The sequence below is a fragment of the Nelusetta ayraudi genome, unplaced genomic scaffold, assembly GCF_046127955.1.
Source record: "Nelusetta ayraudi isolate G7.1 ecotype Tasmania unplaced genomic scaffold, CSIRO-AGI_Nayr_v1 ptg000024l, whole genome shotgun sequence".
Classification (NCBI taxonomy): domain Eukaryota; kingdom Metazoa; phylum Chordata; class Actinopteri; order Tetraodontiformes; family Monacanthidae; genus Nelusetta; species Nelusetta ayraudi.
Genome location: NW_027466074.1, coordinates 3,065,516 through 3,071,515, shown reverse-complemented (window position 1 = coordinate 3,071,515; position 6,000 = coordinate 3,065,516). Strand labels below are relative to the sequence as shown.

The 6,000-nt window shown below is 45.7% G+C and overlaps 1 long non-coding RNA gene across 1 annotated transcript in view; it reads left to right on the top strand.

Moving 5' to 3' along the window:
* The first annotated feature begins 3,391 nt into the window (after positions 1-3,391).
* The window catches only part of LOC142889861 (uncharacterized), a 115,372-nt gene continuing 112,763 nt past the window's right edge, over positions 3,392-6,000 (top strand). Inside the window, exon 1 of the long non-coding RNA XR_012927012.1 lies at positions 3,392-3,563. This is a non-coding gene — a long non-coding RNA (uncharacterized LOC142889861). The remainder of the gene's footprint in view (positions 3,564-6,000) is intronic.

Sequence of the window (6,000 nt, the reverse complement as noted above, 5' to 3'; positions counted from 1 at the left end):
TGATCATCAACTGTGCCAGTGGTGAACAGTGTTTGCATACCACTGCAGTGTCCCGGCACCACGCACCACAGATGTAAACACATGCTGCACCACCGCGGGACTTCCCTCCATTTACATGATGATGGTGATGGTGATGATGATGATGATGACGATGATGATGATGATGATGATCAGACATTAATGAGTCTTGATTCACTTTCACTGTCTTTAGAATCTCACATGTCGACCACAACTTCTCTCTCTGCTCTCCTTCATCCAGTGAACTCTCAGAGCTTGAGTGTGCAGTGGTGTCTTCAGCTCTGCAGTCCAGCCCCTCCCACCTCACACTGCTGGACCTGAGTGAGAACTTCCTGAGGGATCCTGGAGTGAAGCTGCTCTGTGCTGGACTGCAGAGTCCAAACTGCAGACTGGAAGTTCTCAGTGTGTCAGCAGATGACAACTGGTGTGTAACGCTGCTCAGTGTGAGGACTTTGAAGCAGATATTAAAGACTCATCAAGACAAAGTGGATGTTGTTGATATTTTCATGTCAACAATCTGCAGCCAGAAAAGACTTTGGATGGTGGAAGAAAGTGTGGAAAATGTCTCCAGTCACTTTGGAGCTCAATGGAAGTTGTTGATTGGTGATGAAGGTCACATGACTGAGCAGAAGATCGTGTGAAGAAATATTAGAGGCAGATTAATAGTGCAGCAGTATTTCTTCATCTTGTCCTTTGAATGTGTTTGACTTGTAACGAGTCTCTGATGACTGAAAACAGCCACAAGCACACAAAGGACTCACTGATTATTTTCCATCTTCACTGCTGATTGGCTGCACACTGACTGACACACTGCTGTTGTTATTGTGTTGACAACCCACTGGCACAATGACTCCTTTGAGGGAATGACTCAGTGATCCCAACAGCTGCACATCTGGATCATCAACAGGGAGAAATGACTCTGAATATGACATTTACACCATGGAAGAAATCAAATATTGATTCTTTATTCAGGCTGGAGAACTGCGGGTTGACAAAGCTCAGCTGTGATTGGCTGCTCTCAGCTCTGAAGTCCAACCCCTCCCACCTCAGACACCTGGACCTGGCTGAGAACTATCTTCAGGATTCATCAGTTAAGGAGCTGAGTGGTTTTCTGCAGAGTCCAGACTGTAAACTGGAGACTCTGAGGTCAGTTCACCCTCTTCACTCTACAACTTCTATCACTCTTGTTGTTGTTGTCATGATTTTCACTTTACTGCTGTTGGAAATTCAATTTGCAGACACTTTTTTTTTGATAATGAATGAAAGGGCGTGTTTTCATTGCCTCACCTCGCCTCGCCATGGTATGGTGTTAGGGTGTTTGCACTGGCCGCTACACAGTTGTAGGGGGCGCTGTTTTGGTACCTCAGTCCCCCAGGGTCCGAGCAAGACGAAGCGAGTTTAGTGGTGACGTAGCGACGAGCAGGGCACTGGATTGGCTCCGTGTCCGCGTCGATGTTCCCTGTCAGAGCGGACATCCACGCCAACTCCTTTGACACAGAACTTCCGTGTCAGGTACATTTTACCGTGAATACAAGTAGCTACTATTGGTGTTGTACAAATACATTTATGTGTATACAGTTTTTGAAAACAGCTTTTTCAATACATGTTTACTTTCGTCTTTTGGGGAGAGGCAGGCGAACCGGGAATGCCCTCGACGTCGCGAGTGTGTTCAACCATATTCGCGAAAACGACAAACGGCAAATGGCGAAGCGCTCGGTAAAGAAAACAAATCGAGTTGCTCCTGCGTGAGGCGCGGTAAGCTAGGGAACCCCAGGAGTCTTGAGGAGAGAAGAAATACTGATTCGTCGAGAGGACGTGGCTCTTGGCCGCGAGGAAGCCTCAAACACCGCGGCATATAACAAAGTCGTCCTTGGCTCGCAAGGGCAGCTATTTCAAATAAGGAGGCGTGTTTACTGTCTGTTTTTCTGTTTGTTTGTTTTTAAATAAACGCTATTTCCCGTTGTATCCGTCTCGTGTTTACTTTTGGTGAAAATATGAAGGTTGAACTACACATTTGCTCGCATGGAAAACGAAACAATAAATTATAAATGTTGCTGCATAAATGATCAACTGTGACTTCAGTGAGGGAAAGTGTTCTTTCTTGAACAGAAAAGCAACCACAGACCGAGCAGCAGGTATGAAACAACTTCTACTTTGTCCATCGCTGCGCTGTTGTGTATCGCACAGAAGTGATGCTGGGGAAAATATTGTCCCGCTTTACCGTGTCGACTCCGCCCACGGTCTCGTAATCACAGAGCCAATGAAAACGCAATCGTACCGAGGCGAACCGTGGTGAGGCGAGGCAATGAAAACACGCCCTAAACTGGGCTTGAAGGTACAGTGGGTAAAATCCTCCCATCTAGTGGTCAGATTGCAGACTGCTGCAGATTCTGAAGTCGATGTTTCACTTTGATGTTCAGAGTGATGACACCCTGGTAAAATTCCATCGTTATAAACTCTCCATCATTTCTTCTCTATTCAGGTTGGAGTACTGCTGGTTGTCAAAGCTCAGCTGTGGTTTTCTGCAGAGTCCAGATTGTAAACTGGAGACTCTGAGGTCAGTTCACCCTCTTCACTCTACAACTTCTATCACTCTTGTTGTTGTCGTCATGATTTTCACTTCACTGCTGTTGGAAATTCAATTTGCAGACACTGGTTTGTGTTTGAAATGAGTGGAACTGGGTTTGAAGCAGGGGTGTCCATTAGGTCAATCGTGTGGAGTCCTCGTCACTTCCAGCAGGTAGAATGGTTCAGGCAGGAACTCAGTGATCTTGGTCATAATGTACGATGTGCTGGATTTTGTTTTTATATGTGCTGGATTTTACAGTCAAAGGTAAATGAGACGAATCGGCTTCTGCACCGCTCAGATCAAATAAAGGAGACATAAAGCAGATTTCATTTTAAATCTGAAACTATAATAATTGTTAATCATCAATGTATACTTCAGATACCTGCATTCTGTATGAGAGCAGACAGGGACAGCAAAAAGAGTTTGGCTGTTGTTTTCTTTAACTACACGCCAAACTACCGTGCTTGTCGCGTGAGCCTGCAATCCTGGCGTAAACTGACGGAGACGCCTCACTCGCAAAATACGCTTCAAAGTCACGCACAGCAGAAGCACTGGACATCCTGGGAGATGCTGCTAGCAAAAGTAGATCTTTTTGACTTGGTCATTTTAAAAGTAGCTTGCATGTTGAAAAAGTGTGAGCACCCCTGGTTTAAAGGTACAGAGTGTAAAATCCTGCCATCTGGTGGTCAGATTTCAGATTGCAGCGCTCATTCACTCACCCTCTCTCCTTTGTTGAGTGTCAGATTCTAAAGTCGACATTTGACTTTGATTCTAAACTCTCCATCATTTCTTCTCTATTCAGGTTGGAGGGCTGCAGGTTGTCAGAGCTCAGCTGTGATTGGCTGCTCTCAGCTCTGAAGTCCAACCCCTCCCACCTCAGACACCTGGACCTGAGTGACAACCAGCTGCAGGATTCAGGAGTGAAGGTGCTGAGTGGTTTTCTGCAGAGTCCAGACTGTAAACTGGAGACTCTGAGGTCAGTTCACCCTCTTCACTCTAAAACTTCTATCACTCTTGTTATTGTTGTCATGATTTTCACTTCACTGCTGTTAGAAATTCAGTTTGCAGTCACTGGTTTGTGTTTGAAATGAGTGAAACTGGATTTGAAACAGGGGTGCCCATTAGGTCGGAGAGAGAGAGAGAGGGAGAGAGAGGGAGAGAGAGAGAGAGAGAGAGAGAGAGAGAGAGAGAGAGAGAGAGAGAGAGAGAGCTTTAAGAGTGGAGTCCTCGTCACTTACAGCAGGTAGAATGGTTCAGGCAGGACGTCAATGATTAGAAAACACGGTGGTTGTGGTTGATCTTGGGGTGAATTCCAATTCCTCCCTTAACCCTCAATCTCAAAAATGCGCGCTCTCTGCTAGGTGCAAATGCTGTCCCCATTCTAAGAACGTCCAGTTGAGGGAGGAGATTAAGGGCTGTATCGCCCTCAATATTGAGATTCTCCGGGACCACCCTTGGCAGTGAGGGCTACCCAGAAGGCATTGCGTATTTTCGCCAAGACATCTTCGAAAAAGATGGCGACAAAAAAGCGAGCTACAAATGGAAGTATTTTCTTAGTTAATTGAGATATAAATATTACAAAACCATTTTATTGTCTTAGTTTAAGAGTTTTTTATGGATTATTGACATCGTTGTTGCGTAACATTTTTATTTTTTTTACTTTACGATGTTTGTCAGCCGGACCAGCGGTCCCGGCTTCACGTTACTTGTGTACCTCGTTGTGTAGCGACGGAGGACTTCTTCTTTTTCATCGTCTTTTTCTTCTTCTCCTTCTTCTTCGTCGTTGTCGTCTTCTTGACAGACTGGACTTAGCTTTTGCGTACGGCAGCCCCCCACAGTCTGAAGACGTAACTGCACTTAAGGGGTGTCCCATTTCTAAGCCCTTACACTTATTTTTGAGGGCCAAGATTGAGGGCCAAAGATTGAGGGTTAAGGGCGAGGGTTGAGATTGAGGAGTTAAGGGAGGAATTGGAATTGGCCCTTGGTCATAATGTCCGATGTGCTGAATTTTGTTTTGACGCCTCGCTCGCAAAATACGCTTCAAAGTCACGCACAGCAGAAGCACCGGAGATCCTGGGAGATGCGGCTAGCAAAAGATGTGCGTTACACACACACACACACACACACACACACACTCACTCACACACACACACACACACACCGATTGTATAGTAGGTAGATCTTTTTGACTTGGTCATTTTAAAAGTAGCTTGCATGTTGAAAAAGTGTGAGCACCCCTGGTTTAAAGGTACAGAGTGTAAAATCCTGCCATCTGGTGGTCAGATTTCAGCGCTCATTCACTCACCCTCTCTCCTTTGTTGAGTGTCAGATTCTAAAGTCGACTTTTGACTTTGATTCTCAGAGTGATGACACCCTGGAAAAACTCTCCATCATTATAAACTCTCCTTCATTTCTTCTTTATTCAGGTTGGAGAGGTGCAGGTTGTCAAAGATCAGCTGTGGTTGGCTGCTCTCAGCTCTGAAGTCCAACCCCTCCCACCTCAGAGAGCTGGACCTGGCTGAGAACTATCTTCAGGATTCATCAGTTAAGGAGCTGAGTGGTTTTCTGCAGAGTCCAGACTGTAAACTGGAGTCTCTGAGGTCAGTTCACCCTCTTCACTCTAAAACTTCTATAACTCTTGTTGTTGTCGTCATGATTTTCACTTTACTGCTGTTGGAAATTCAATTTGCAGACACTGGTTTGTGATAGTAATGAATGAAACTGGGCTTGAAGGTACAGTGGGTAAAATCCTCCCATCTAGTGGTCAGATTGCAGATTGCAGATGCTGAAGTGGACATTTCACTTTGATTTTCAGAGTGATGACACCCAGGAAAAACTCTCTATCATTATAAACTCCATCATTTATTCTCTGTTCAGGTTGTGGGTCTGCAATTTGTCAGAGCTCAGCTGTGATTGGCTGCTCTCAGCTCTGAAGTCCAACCCCTCCCACCTCAGAGAGCTGGACCTGAATATGAACCCCCTGAAGGAGTCATCAGTGAAGCCACTGATGGATCTTGTCTACAGCAGTGACCATCAACTGGAGAGTGTGAGGTTAGTACTGGTTTGGAACCAGTGGATGATGGTTCCAGCACCAAAGCCAGTTGATCCCACAGCAGAGGTCCAGTGTTCCCAGTCACAGTGTGAGAGGAGGATGGTGACGTCCAGCTGCTCCTCATTCATCCAACATCTGCTGCCAAACTGCTTCTTCTCTCAGTTCACCACCCAATTATTGATCAGTTCATCTTCATCAGGCCTCAGTATCAGTCCAACACTCCATGGTCACATGACCTTCTGATGTTCCACACTTGACATGTGACTGAGAGTCTGCTTCTTCTCACCAGTCACTCCATCATCTCCATCAACAGTCAACGTCTCTGTGATGATGCGTTCATGGACCGTGAGTCCTGACTCCT